This window comes from Fringilla coelebs, assembly GCF_963513975.1.
Source record: "Fringilla coelebs genome assembly, chromosome: Z".
Taxonomy (NCBI): domain Eukaryota; kingdom Metazoa; phylum Chordata; class Aves; order Passeriformes; family Fringillidae; genus Fringilla; species Fringilla coelebs.
Window position 1 is genome coordinate 1,853,061 of NC_140031.1, and position 15,091 is coordinate 1,868,151.

Consider the following 15,091-nt stretch of genomic DNA (forward strand, 5'->3'; position numbering starts at 1 on the left):
CGGGTCTTACTTTGCCTTTTATCTCACCATGACCAGCTCAAAGAAACATCAGTCACTCTTCTCATTAATCTGTTTCATTTATTTAATAAGACATTAGTTCTCCATTACTGTCACTGGGAGGTGCCTTGCTTTGCAAGTCTCTGCATTCAGGTTTTTTGGAGGAGCAGGAGGCAGGTGGGCAGGGAGTGGTGGTCCTTGTCAGGCTGCTGGCTCCTTCTCCAGCAGTTTTCCAGCACCAACGGGGGGTGCTCCAAGAACAGGGCTCAGAAGAAGGAACTAAAAGGATGGGGTGGCACTGCCACCTTGTCCAGGTGGCAAGGACAGCCAGGAGCCAGCTCTGCTGCTGTTGCAGACTTCGGTACAATTCCTAGGGAGCAGCACTGGGATACTTGCAGACCTTCATGCCTTGGAGGTCCTGCCCATCCTGGTGACACTTTTTCAGGCGTGGCTCGGTGTGGCAGCAGCTTGGTGGATGTCCACACACAGGTGCCTCATGGGATGAACATCTGGCACGGATACAGGAGGTGGCACAGGTGGCTGGCATGAGCTGGCCCGTGTCCCCAGGGATGCTGCTGGACCATATCAGCCTGTTTCTGGACATAGTGCTGGCTTCACCCAGGAGAGAGCATGGCCACACCTTGCCAGGCCAGAGCTAGGGTGTTGCAAATCCAGCTGCAGCAACAGGGCTTGCACACTGCCTCGGGGTGCTTTTGGAGCAGAGGAGAGCTGTGGGCTGATAGCATCTCATCCTGCTGGTCCATACAAAACAGCACTGGGGCAAGTGTTTATTGCTCCTGTAGGAAAGCAGGTCTCCAGGGCAGCTAGGGAGGCTGCCACAGATAGGACAAACCACAGGGACAACCTCAAGCTGCACCAGGGCAGTTTAAATTCCATATTGGTGAAAATTTCTTCATGGAAAATTGGCAGATGTTGACATGGTCTGCCCAGGGCAGTGGTGGAGTCCCCATCCCTGTAGAGATTTAGAAGCCACGTGGATATGGCACCTGAGACAATGGGTTGGTGTTGGTCTTTCCAGTGCTGGAGGAACATTAGGATTCAAGTTTAGAGAACTTTTGCAGCCTTAAAAAAGGAATTCAGTGGTTGTTTGATCTGGGACTGGCTTTGAAGAGGCCTGAGCTGCTGGCCTGTAGTTCCTCATGGTCTAGGTGTTTTGGTGGCACACACACCCCATTTGAAAGAGGACATGGCCCCAGAGGTGAGGCTTCTGTGCTGCTTCTTTTTAAATACTTGGACTGGTGCTCTGTGCATCAGAGCTGGGTTTGTTTTGCTGGGGTTTTCCTTGGATTTGAGGACATTCTCTGTCTTTACAACCATTCCCCACCAACACCAGCCAGGATACTTCCTGTTCTCCTGTGTGATCTATAGAGCTGCTGTTGTCTCTTGCTGCTGCTGTCAGGCTGCATATTGATGGCACAGCCTCAGTCATAGTTGGCACCTGAATGAATTACAGCAATACAAATAAATAAGAGAAGAAATAGTATTTGTGAGAGCAATGGGTTGAAGATCTAACATTTATGCAGTGCCATTCATCAGAAATGACATACAAATGCTCTGTAAACTCTCACATGCACATAAAACGCTGCACTCAGGCTTCAGGGTACCGTCAGCTGTTTAATAACAAAGCTGCACCATGGTTCAGGACCCTAAATGCAGAATTACTTCTCCTGCTTGTAGCTGCAGGGAAAATTTGGGTCCACAGATAGCGTGAACCCTATCAGAAACTATTGGACACACCTACGGACATAATGTGGACATTTTATTTGTGTCTTTCAGTGGGAAAAATCAGCAGCTCTATGGCTTGTCTGAAAGTTGTTGCCTTTGCCAGCTGAGAGAAATGGTCTCCTTTGGGCTGTTGGGTGCATGATGTTCTAGAAAGTTATAGAATGGTTTGGGCTGGAAGGGACCTTAAAGGTCATCCAGCCCCACCCCCTGCCATGGGCAGGGACACCTTCCACTGTCCCAGGCTGCTCCAAGCCCTGTCCAGCCTGGCCTTGGACACTACCAGGGATCCAGGGGCAGCCACAGCTGCTCTGGGCACCCTGGGCCAGGGCCTGCCCACCCTCCCAGCCAGCAATTCCTCATTCCCAATATCCCATCTGTCCCTGCCCTCTGGCCCTGGGAAGCCATTCCCTGGCTGCTGTCCCTCCCTGCCTTGTGCCCAGTCCCTGTGCAGCTCTCCTGGAGCCCCTTGAGGCCCTGGCAGGGGCTCTGAGGTGTCCCTGGAGCCTTCTCTTGTGCAGGTGAGCAGCCCCAGCTGTGCCAGGCTGGCTCCAGAGCACAGGGGCTCCAGCCCTGGCAGCATCTCTGTGCCCTCCTCTGGACTCATTCCAGCAGCTCCACATCCTTCCTGTGCTGGGGACCCCAGTGCTGGGGATAGCTCTGTAGGTGAGACATTCTCTGAGCAGAGTAGAAAGGGCCGAATTTTCTCCCTTGACCTGCCAGCCAAGCCCTAAGTAGCTTTATGAGTTAGTGATTGGCTGAGAAAAAAACTGAAGAAAAGTGAAGCCTCTCAGCCTCTGTTGCTGATTTTTGCAGACCTTCTGTCTAATGAGCACAATATCTACCAGTCTGCAAGGTGGCCTTTGCCATGTGGGAACTCTTGGACTCTGTTCCTGCTGGCAGGAGCCTTTACAGTGCTGTGGGAGCCCTCTCATTGCATCATGTTTAAGAGCACACATCAGAGGAGGAGTTGGGAGGGAGGAGAAAAGTTTCTTGCCCCCCCCCGCTTTTTCTTTTTCATTTTAATAAAGAAATTATCTTTTTACATATTTGTCTGTTCCAGCCTTCTCCTTTCTCCAGGCTTTGTCTAGTGTGAGACCTGAAGATTTGCATGCTTGATCCAGTCTGATGGCAGTAACCAAATCAGCATTAGCAAATGTAGGGACCTGAAGCTAACTGGCAGGAGATGAACTCCCTGACTGCCACGGAGATGAGCCCTTCTGTAGAGCCTGTTGTGCCTTGGCACAGGGGCACGAGTCAGGAGCCACTGGCAAGTTTGAAATATGGATCCCTTTGGGGCCTTTGTTTTGAGGTTGCCTTGCTCTGCGGTGAGCGCGCGATCAAAGGGAAGCTGAGAAGAGGGTGGGCAGGAGCATGGTGACCTCTGCCAGCTCAGCAGGCTGAAGTCCAGGAGATGTGAGAGAACATATTTGGGCTGTTCACTGTCGCTTCTGAGCATCTTGATCGTGAATTAAACGGTGGAGGAGAGAAGTGTGACTGTTGGTAGTCACCAGGTTTGCTCGGCAGGGATTTCTGGCCAGTGCTGTTACTGGTCAGCCTGGCCTTTGGGAACTGTCCTCTTCTTCAGATGTTTCCACTTTGGAATTTCTTTTTAGGGTTGGAATTCCATACTGGGGACCTTGATCTTCTCTCCATCCCAAAGGCAGCAGGCATTGTGATAATTTGGGCTGTCCTGTGCAGGGCCAGGAGTGGGGCTTTGATGGTCCCTGTGGGTCTTCCCAGGTCAGGGTATTCATTCTGTTCTTCTGTGATTGGTGCAGGGCTGGTGCTGGCTGGTACCCTGGATTAATTAAATTAATGTCTGATATGCAGTTGTTTGTTTTCCCCAGAAGAAGATAAACACTTCTTGGGCAGCCTGATCAGAAGCACAGAGTTGCCATGTGAATTGTAAGCAGGACACAAGCAGCAGGGTTTCTTTTAACTGTTTAAAACTATTAGGCTGTAAAATGAGTCCTTGCATAACATGTAATTAATACTGCAGTGTGTTAATTTCCCATGTTCAGTTTTTAAGGTTAAAGTGATCCCGGACAGACAGGCTTCACTAAACAAACATGGACATGTAAATTAATGGTATCAGGTTAGAAATGACCCATTTTAGGGTTCTTCTTCAAAATATGAAAAAGAGCATTAACTTAATTTTTTGTGATGCTTATGCAACTTGAGTATCCCATTTAAGCAGATTTGTCTGTACATGTATGTACATACTCTTATAGCACAGTCTGTGTTATGTTTTGGTGTCTTTTTAAGGTCTTCTGTAGAATGGTTTGGGTTGGCAGGATTCTCAAAGCTCATGCAGGACACCTTCCACTATGCCAGGCTGCCCCAAGCCTTGTCCAGCCTGGCCTTGGAAGGAAACTTCCAGGGGTAGGTCAGCCACAGCTTCTCTTGGAAACCTGTGCCAGGGCCTCTCCACTCTCACAGGGAAGGATTTCTTTGTAACATCTCTTCTAAATTTAAAACTCTGACTTTAAAACCTATCACTACATGCCAATGTGAAAAGGCCCTTTCCATCTTTTTTATAAGCTCCCTTTAAATATTGAAAGGAACATATCTGTGGGTCTTCAGGAGGAGCAGAGGAGCAGATCATTTTACCTCCTCTCAAATAGTCTAAAAATGGGGTGCTATGTGTAGCGCAGCTGAAAGTAGTGATTTTTTTTTTTGGGTCACCTCGATTGGGAACTTGGTATGCTTGAAAACTATAAAATAAAAAGTTCTCCACATTTTTCCACAACTGAAATTCCCCCGTGTTATTTTCACATGTTGCAACAATTTGTACTTTAAAGGCACCATTTTAGTAAAGCTTAATATTGCCTCTCCTGCGTTTTAGACTTGCATAGTTGTGCAAGAGATAATTGCATGTTTGGGAGACAAAAAAGCTAATTTTGCCTCAGGCCCTGTACTTTTTTGTAACAAAGTTGGTCCTTGTTGAGAAGCAGCTTGCAAGTGGTGAGAGTGTGGATGAGTCTGGAGGGGCACAAATGGGTGGATGATCTGCAGGTGTGGTTCAAAAAAAAAACAACGAACCCCAGCCCACAAACCATTTTTTCTACCACACTGAGTACTGGTGAACACCTTTTCCTCACCCTCTTCCTCATCTGATGCTGGGGAGCTGCTGGGGATGGGGACATCTTTGGGGGTTTTGGCAGCCACCCTAGTGGGTTTGGCGGGGGGTGTGCGCCCTCGGTGTATTTGCAGTTGTGTGTTTGCATCTCTTTTGCTCTTACACCATTTTTGTTGGTACTAGGGGGTGTTTTTAAGTGGTTTCCAATATGCAGACATTCAGACAGTGCACCCTGAGGCTGGCGGCTCCTTCCAGTGCTTCCCCAGGGCTCCCCACACCGCACTGGCCGCGGGGCTGGTGGTGCCTGGGGTGGCTGGGCTGACTAAGGAGTGTCTGGTGACTCATGTCCTGGGGACACCCAGGTGATTGGGATGACCCAGAGGGGTAAATCTTCCTTCCTATTGCCATGCTTCATGCTCGGGGTTGTCCTCTTCTGCTCGCCCACCTCCAGTGTCTCCATGACGCTGACCTTGTGCTGTGGGTCTTCCTCAGGGTCCATCGCCAGGATGATCCTTCCCCCTCCTTCCTATGGGCTCTCCTCCTCCCTCCCCAGAGGCAGAGCTCTCTGTCCAGCCCCATCCAAGTCAGGTCCTTCATCAGCTGAGCAAGAGGAGGCTCTGCTGCAGGCATGGCAGGTGGGCGGGCCAGCCACACCGATTGGTTATCAATAGTAATTAATTAAGAATGTAACAAGGTCGTGTATCTGCATGGAACAGCTTTTCTCTGTGGATGAGGGACGGATGCTGATGAGGAGATTGTGATAGGTGGCTGCTGCATGGCTGGGCTTGGGAAGGGGCTGTACTGGTGCTGCCACTGGATGCTGTTTTCCACTTTCCACAGGGACTGTGGTCAGGTTTTGTCACTATCATATTTTTTTTAAAAAATCCCCTTGCCCAGGATTCTTCTCCTGGGAAGCTGAGAAGCCTCAGAGGAAAAGGAAAACAGTATGATCTCATTCTCTTCTCCTGTGTTTTGGTGCTTTGGAATGTAGTTTGAAAATTGTTTATCCAACAGGTGGTTGTTTCATGGGTTTCTTTAACTTAATGACCAATCACAATCCAGCTGTATCAGGACTCTGAAAAGAGAGTCACGAGTTTTTCATTATTATCATTAAGCCTTCTGTAAGTATCCTTTTTCTATTCTTTAGTATAGTTTTAGTATAGCATTCTTTAATATAATATCATAAAATAATAAATTAGCCTTCTAAAAACATGGAGTCAGATTCATCTTTCCTCCCCACAATGGGGAACCCCAAAAATACCACAAGATTTTGCTCTTCCTCAGAGCTGGAAGTGCTTGAGATGAGTCTTCATGAAGGGCAAAAGGAAAAGAGAATCCTCCTTAGCCCAGACTAGCCCTGCAGAGCCCCATGAACGAGGTTTGCAGCTCTTCTTGTTCAAGATTGATCCATGCAGAAGTGGCAGATCTTCAGTCCTAATTTAGGCTCTTCCTCACCCAGGTGTACTCAGCAAGGTGACCTCATGCCAGCGAGTGCAATGTCAGCTAAGACACCTGCACCGTTTCTGACCCTCTTTTGCCTCTGGTTTTTGTTTGCAAAAGGGCTGTAGCTTACTGGGGCTCACTCAGACCTGACAAGGCACTGAAATCCCCAACCTATGTGCTTGCCCCCTGCCCATCCTCCTCTTTGCTGGTGGCAGTGGTGGGATTGCGCATTAACCCTGCAGAAATTAATTTAATGGGAAAAGCCAGATTATTTCCATCAACCAACTCACTGTCCAGCTTTGCAAGGCCCACTGTCCTCCACCTAACTCTAAACTAATGATGGGGTGAAGAGCTGTTTTTTTTTGTTTTGTTTTTTTGTTGTTGTTTTGACTTTAAAGCTTGGAGATTGTTAGTTAAAAGAGGAATAAAAGGGGAAGCACTGAGTTTTCCTTAAAGAGGAAAAAACTGGCATGCAGAAGAAGAAAAGTATGACCTGGATATGTCTGCTGCAATAGCCAATTTTGGGGTCTTTTTGACATTTACAACTTCCAGCACTGAGGGCCCCAGCCAGCTGTGGCATGGACAGAAGGTTTTATAGCTCCTGTAGTCAAAGAAGTCGTGGTGTTGGTAAGAGTGAGAGCTGGGCTGGAGGGCTGCTGTGATGATTTATACCAGCTGAAGGTGGAGGGCATGGACACCTTCCACTGTCCCAGGCTGCTCCAAGCCCCATCCAGCCTGGCCTGGGACACTTCCAGGGATCCAGGGGCAGCCACAGCTGCTCTGGGCAACCTGTGCCAGGGCCTGCCTACCCTCCGACTAGGGAGGAATTTCTTTCTAGTATTGACCTTTTGATGTGCTTATGTGATGCAGAGGGAGAACTTGTGTCTGTGGACAGTTGTTTAGTTGGGGTTCCTCTGGGGTTTTTGTTTTTAATGAGATGCACCATCAGTATGGGTATGCACAATAGAGATTTTTGTCCCTTTCAGGGTGGGCTTCTTCATTTTCCTGAAAATGGATTTGTGCCTTGCTTGTTTTCATTATGCTTGAAGTGAGGAATGAGAGGTGGCCCAGATACAGGGAGAGTTTTGGCTGAGTAATAAAGTGTCAGTTCTGGTCCTTTTACAAGGGAAGACACAATAGGTGAGATGCCAAAACATTGGGAAAAAGTGAAGACATTGGAAAAAAAACATGTGATATGATGGGGTGAAGCTTCAGAAGTCGTTTGGGCATTTGGGAGGTGGTTCACGAGCTGCAGGTGAAGGATCTGACCCTAGGACAAGTCTCAGTTGTGTGGAAGGAGACAAGTCCTTGGGGACAGGATTATCCCAGTGATGGACACTGGGGAAATCCCACAGCTGTTGTGAAGGAGGGAGCACTGATATGGGGGCAGGAGAGGTGAGAGTGGAGGGATTAGAAAGCACCCAAGTTTTGAGCTTAACCTTGGAAAAATGAGGCCAAAAAGTTTTTTAAGTCTTCATTTTTCCAGAGTGCAGCCAGGACTCTGCTGGAGCCACAGCTCTTTGGGAGACAGGGTTTGGGGAGGTCACCAGTGTGGGTACCTCGGCTGGTGTGTGCTGGGTGTCACCTTGCACACAGGCAGGGCTGGGGGACACTGCCTGTGCCCCCCTGCCGACGGCATTTCCCTGGCAGCTCCAGTGGGAGCAGTGGAGGGGGTGTTCCTGCACCTGGGCTCTGCTGCCCAGCCAGACCCAGCAATGGGTGGCCTCGAGGCTGTGATTCCTAATTAAAAAGCAGGGAGAAACCTGAGGAGCATGAAAGTATAAGCCTGATGCTAAAGCAAACCAGATGCTGCTCAGATCACGATGCCCCACGGTCCACTGGAGCGAGGATGCGGAGGCAGTCACCTGTAGACTGCTTAGGGCTGGCAGGGTGGCAGGGGGGCGAGGGGAGGGAGAGCACAAGGCAGAATAATCCCTTTTTGGTTTTTCTTTTTCCTCTGGAGCGTTTTGGTCTCGCCCCTGGACAAAAGCAGGATAGTGTGGTGTGTCATTTCCTCCCCGGCAGCCATTCAGCCTGGCACCATGTGGGCTCTGCCACCCCCTCCCCTGCCCCGGGCACAGATTGCTCCTTGTTCCAGTTGTCTGTACCACCCAGGGCTTCCTTTCCAAGTTTTCTCACACCCTTTTATAGCTGCGCAGAAGAAAGCTTTAGAGCCACACAAAGGAGGAACGGAGCAGGCAGGAGGGATATCTTTAAAAACCAGGCGTGTTTCTCTGCAGAGCCACGGTGGTGGAGAAAAGCTCTGGCAATGCCCAGCACGAAGAACAGGTTCAGCCCTTGTCTCATAGCCAGGGGGTGCAGATGGTCATGTGTGTTCTGTACCCCTGACTCTTTAAATGTGAAGTCAGCTCTTCACATCCCATTTTTTTTGTTGTTTTCAGATCCCAGTGCAGGCACAGTGACAGGCTGGGAGGATCAGGTACTGAGCGGGGTGCATCTAAGCTGGGGAACACTGTGCAGTGGCCCCAAGGCTGATGGTGAAAGCTTGAGCTACAGTTTTGTCTTGTGCATTTTGGGGATGAAGGAGAAGAACAGCTTCTCTTTTCCTCATGCACAGAAAGAGGATTAGACTGTCCTGCTTTCTGTTTCTCATGTTTCTCTTGATCAGCAGCTCATTTCACCAAGGACCTGCCCCAGAGGCAGGACCTTTTGCCCTCACCAGTTTGCTTAGGTGGCAATCAAACAAATGACCTGGAGGCAAGCAGCAATTCATTACAGCCCTCATTTAGCATGCAATAAAATGTGCCATATACCTTGTCTTCTGATCAATAAGTTGTATATTATACATGAGTCAATGTGTTTACATCACAAGGAGGCCTCTCTCTGCCTCCTTTCTGCTGGGCTCTCTTGGCCTGGGATGATGGATCGACGCTGGGATGATGGGGAGGGATATTGTTAAACAGTAATTGGTTACTGAATTATTTAGCTGCACAATCCCTGTAGCAGCAACACCGCCATTCAGCGCTTAACTTGCAACTGTCTCAGCTGAGGAACAAATACAGGGCCCTGCAAGCTCAGAGGCAGAATAATTCTGTAAGACTGTGCTTTAAAAAAGAGGTTTACAGTTATTTTGACGATGATAGCCTTATGCAGTGGGAAGTGTATGCTGATTGCTTACAGGCTGCAGCCTTTTAATTTGTAAGCTGGAAATTTCTGCTACTTTGATAAGGAAAAAGTGATGTTGATCCATTACAGGTTCCCCAGATTAAAGGTGAGCATCTTCCTGCGCCCTCTGACTCCAGTGGTATTAGCTAGAGGTGCAGCTTAGTTGTATCTCTTGGGTTCCTGTCCTGGGTCCCTGCAAGAAGTGGGCTGAAAAGCAGCCTGACTCAGCAGGCAGAAAACCCAACCCGAATCAAGTGCTGTTCCCCTCAAAACCTTATTTCAGGGGCGTGAACACCACCAGCCCATTCCACGCCTGGCTCCACAGTGGTGATGCCCTCCTTGCACTAACCTGCATCAGAACCTCACCACACATGGTTTCCTCCTGAATTTTCAGGTTGGCGATTGCTGGAAGTCCTCTACGTCTGAGATGCACTGAGAAAATCTTCCAGCAGATTCTGCTCCAGCACAAAACCTGCTCTTGGTTTGTGTTTCCCTGCATATTGCAGGCAGCAGAGCCAGGAAGGAGGCACAGCACACTGACCCCTCTTTGTACCAAGTCCCCTGTGAATGCAGCCCTTCACTTGAAACTGTTCCATTTCTTCCCCTGCCAGGCAGTTCCTTCTTCCCCTTTGGTGCCTGTAAGAACGTAAGAATGATCTGGTGACTCTTCAGGATCTGGTTGGAATTGGCCAGAGATTGGTGGCTTAAACTTATTTCTTCCTTGTAGGTGCTGCCTGTGTTCTCCATGTGAATGGCAAGACCCTGATTTAATGCTCTTCTCTTTTAGCTAAAAGCCCAAAGCTTTTATTTTGCTCCCGTGGGTGGATGATGAGCTGGGGAGGGTGCTGGGGGAGAAGGAGGTGCAGGCTGTTTGCTGTTTGTTGTTCTCAAGCTGGTTGTCCCAGCAGTGCCTGGTGTTTGCCATGGGATGGGCTGTTCCCTCACTGCTTTGTTTGAGTTAATTTGGCACTGAGGAATAGGAGGTTCCCCTAATTCAGGAGTGAAGAATGTCATCCATGGCACACCCCAGAGCAGAAGAGGGTCTCCCTGAGCATCACCAGGGACCTGCAGCTAAAACTTTTCCATCCATCACATAGGCAAGGCCACCAGTGGATGCTCTGTTGACTTTCCCAAGCACAATTTGGTTATTGCTATTAATTTTACTAACTTGGTCCAGTGCCTGGCATATCCAGCACTGGGACGGGGCTCTGCTTTGCTGCATAGGCATAAATATTCTGCTCAAAAGTCCTAAATGCCCTTGTCCAGTCCCACAGCAGGAGGCTTGATGCTCGCCAGTGCAGCCCAGTTTTGTTTTTCCTCCCCTTCTTGCAATTCTTGTAACTCTGCGTAACCAAGAGCAGGATCCAGCCCTGTGATTCAGACCTTCCCAAAGACACATCTCGGGGAAGATTAATCTATCTCCCTCATGGAAGCTGGGCTAGAGACAGCTGTGACTTTCAAACCCTGGTCCCAAATAAACCAGGGAGATCTGGGAGGCTTGTAACTTTCTGAGCAAGTGATGTATAAAGCTAAATAGTTACAATTAACTTCAAAGCATGAAACAGTCCAAGCAAAAAATAATAAAAAAGAAGAAAATATTCCTTCCTAGATTTGTGTTAAAAATGACTTGACTTTTCTGTCATATTAGCTGTGCCTTTAATATAAAGAAGATTTTTTAAAATTCTGAATTGTAATGGGTAACTGATAATGAAATTCTCCCTTTCCTTGGAGTAGTGTGGTTCTGTCACTGGAGGGAGCTGCCTGAAGCTGGTATGTTAGGAAACAGGGTTATTGTTGTGTAAATCAGCGTGAGGTCACTTAATTAAACACAGCCAGGGCTTTGTGGGTCTCTGAAGACCGCAGTGGAGTGGTGGCTGAGGCAGAGGGGGTGGCAGGGCTGGTGCAGGGGATGGGGACAGAGCCTTTGGCACAGTCCCTATAGATGTGTACATGATCTGCCTCGTAGCTGATGGAATTGGGCATGGATGGGTGGATGGATGGGTGGATGGATGGATGGATGGATGGATGGATGGATGGATGCATGGATGCATGGATGCATGGAGAGCATGGGAAGACCACAGGGAGCTTTAAAGTTTGCCTGCCTCCTCCTGTGGGTTTTTCTGGGGTGCTGCCTGGACCCTGTGCATGCACCCCAAGCCTGAAGGATGTGGCTGGTGCTTCCCAGACACACTCTGGAGCCCGGGCTGTGCAGCCCCACTGTCTCCTTCCTGCACGGAAATGCCGGGTGAGTTTCTTCCGAAACAAACTCCACGTTGGCAAGGCAGCCCCGTCTCTGTTTCATGCATCCTTGCCTTCAGTGTGGGGCTGGAGCATGCATCCCAGGAAAATAATACATGTCTGGGAGGCCAAGACAAACACTGTCTGCCTGCTTTTTTTACGACCTCTTGTTGCTCCTCCCAGCCATCACCACTATTCCCTTAATAAGGGACTTTTTGATCTCCAGAGGGAACTTCCTCACTTCTCAGGGTTAAAACCAAGGTGGTTGGCAAAGGGAAGGCCTGGAGAAACAGGGGACTCCTGCTCCCTGCAGCCCTTTGCATGCCAGTGTTTTGATTTAGAACCTCATTCTCACTCAGAACTGGGGATGATCAGGTTTTTAACTGCCAGAGGGCAGAGTTAGGTGGAATATTGGGAAGAAATTCTTCTTTGGGTAGTGAGGCCCTGGCACAGGTTTCCCAGAGCAGCTGTGGTTGCTCCTGGGTCCCTGGAAGTGTCCAAGGCCAGGTTGGATGGGGCTTGGGGCAACCCAGGGTAGTGGAAGGTGTCCCTGCTGATGGCTGAGGTGGTGTGTAAGGTCCCTTCCAACCCAAACCATGCTGTGGTCCCGTGGAAAGGACTGTTAGATTTTAGTGGGAATGCAGACAGTGCATTTTGATGAGAGGTGAGATGCTCCAGGTGCCAGCCGTCTCCCGCAGGACTAACCCAGCAGCAAGTCTCATCCTGGTGACTTCAGGCACAGAAGGTGGCCCCAAAACCCCCAGGGCTCTGGAAAACTCTACCAGGAAAATTGGATAGATGCAAATGATTCAGCCCAAATCTTGGGACTGCAGCATCAACATTCTACTTGAAGCTCCATCTTCTGGTATCAGATGTTGGAATGGGCTGTCCACCCTGGTCAATGGACTGAAGGGGAGAGCAGGATGACTTCTGTCTTCATAGTTTGGAGTAGAAGCTCAGAATCTTGTCTGCCATTCAGACTTAGAGGCAAAGAAGTGATTTGTTTAAGCCATGGGAATTTTTTTCGTTTGGAAACTGCCAGGGGGGTTTTGAACCTCCAGGGCTTGCAGTTCCAAGTGTGACAATTAAAAGTTTGGGGGTATTTAGTGAACTCTGCAGAGCTGTTTTTCCTCTTTCGTAGCTCCATCATACCTTCTAATTAATTCCCTTTAATTGCTTTTAATTTCCTTTCCTCCTTATTTCTCCTTCTGTATAACTAGTGCTGTCATCCTTTTAGTTTGCCTTTCATGTTGGAGACTCTCCATTTGATTTCGTTTCATCCACATTGTGTCTTGCAGCTATTTCATTCCTGGAAAGCTCCAGCTCCAGAGATAAAATCTAAGTGGATTCAGAGAACCTGAAAGGATCGCATGCTTCATGGCTTTCCCTTCAGTAATATGGGAGATAAACAGGATGTAATAAAGGATCTGTTTCTCCTTGGAAAAGGGCCATTTCCCGTCACCTGTATTTTCGTGGCACCGTCATGCCAGGGATGCTCTTAGTCACCGGTGACAAGATAAAGAGGCTGCTGGTCCCTGGTGCTGGCGGGTGTCTGGGGCTGGAACGGGCCCTGGGATGACACACTGTCTCTTGATTTACCACCACTGCTCTACCCAGCAGCATTCCCACTGCTGGGATGTGGTCTGGCAGCCTGCTGGCAGCCCTGGTACCTGCCCAGATGGAGGGGACACAGGGAGGGTGGCAGCATGCTGGTTTTGGCCAGATAAGGTCAAGTTATTAAAATCTTGACATTTATCTTTGAGAGCTTTTGGTTTTAATGTGCACCAAGGGCGCTGTGTGTTTTGACTGAGGTACTTTCCAGCCCAGTCAAAAATAAGAAATAGAAGCGAGCAAAACCTCTTTTATATACTCAGAGGAGTCCTGAGGGGTTGGATGTATAGGTGACTGTCAGCAAAGCTCCTTATAATTTGGTCAATATTCACCATCAGAAGAGCTGCATGGAAATTGGTCAATATTCACCTTCTGAGGAGCTGGTTGCAGGGTGGGAATCGTAGATCAAAGTTTTTCTTGAATGGGAATCGGGTTGCTTTGTCTAATCTAGCATTTTTTTCCTGCTGCTTCTCCATTCATAATGGTATTTTAGCACTGCCCACCTTGATGTTTTTCACCCAACAGAGCTAAGTGGGGGCTTCCTCTCTTTCTTTTCCTTGGAAAAAATGACCAGCAGCATCTAGTTCTGTCTGGAGTTGGCCCAGTTGCCTTCTTTATGTTGTAATGCTGGTAAAACCCTGGAGGAGTTAGCACTGGGATCATGAGGAATGTGGCTGGAACTGTCAGCTGGGGACTTTGGTTGTGGGGAAAGTTCCAGTACTCTGGCTGGGGAGTAGAAGATAGCATGGAGCACCAAGGGCTGTCCCAGCGGCTGTGAGCTGGGGGCCTGCACCTCTGCTAGGGTTGGGTTGTGGGGCAGTTCTTTAGAACCTGGTGAAGAAACTTTGGGCTAATCAGGATGCTGGGAGGAAGGAAACAGCTGAATTTGTGTGGAAATTGATAGTAGAGGAAGCTGTGGGAGGAACATGATCCCAGGACTTTGAGGTGCCAAGAAGAGCAGAGCTAGAGACGAACAACTTCTGCCACCAAAAAGACTGACTCATGCTGCCTTGGAAGTTTGTAATGGATTTTTGGTGTTATTTTACCAGCAGTATGAATGGTAGCAGAAGAAGTTGAGCCTTGGAGGGTCCCCAGGCAGCCCTCCCTGAGCCTGTCATGGTGAGCTGGTGCAGCAGAAGGGGTGGGAGATACTCAGGGCTGGTCAGTGGGCTGTAGGGTCTGTTTTTCAGATTCTAGCAGCCTGAAGTCCCCTTTTAGGAGGCACGGGACTAATGAGGTTTTAGTGAAGTATGCCTTTTTGATAAGGGAGAAGTCCCACAGCTCTCTGCTGTCCAGGTGGGACCAAGCTGTGGGCAGGAGCTGGTGGCCTCCAGGTTAGCCCTGGGGCTGTCCCCGCTGTCTGGGAGCCTGGGACTGAAGTGGCTCTGGGCCAGGCAGTCACCAGGATGTACTATTTTGCAATAAACTGATCTGAGCACTTTGTGCCTTTGCATTTGAGTGTGAATCATCCTGGTGGGAACTGAGAGTGAGCAATCTCTGGAGATGGCAGTGGGGCAGGTTGCTGGCAGCCCCGGGCTGGGTGGCAGTTCTGGGGGAGCCTTCTTGTCCCCATTCTGTCTGGGCATGTCCTTGTGGCTGAATCTGGGGCTGAGGGGCAGCAGCTGACCCCTGGTCCTAAGAGCAGCATCTTCTCAGATTCTCAGAGGAATTACAGAGTAATTGAATAGTTAGGGTTGGAAGATCATCTTCTCCAACCCACTGCAATGAGGAGAAATGTCTTGAAAAAGACCAGGTTGCTCAGAGCCTCACACAGCCTGACCTTGAACACTTCCAGGGATGGGGCAGCCACAACCTCTCTGGGCAACCTGTGCCAGAGCCTCACCATCCTCA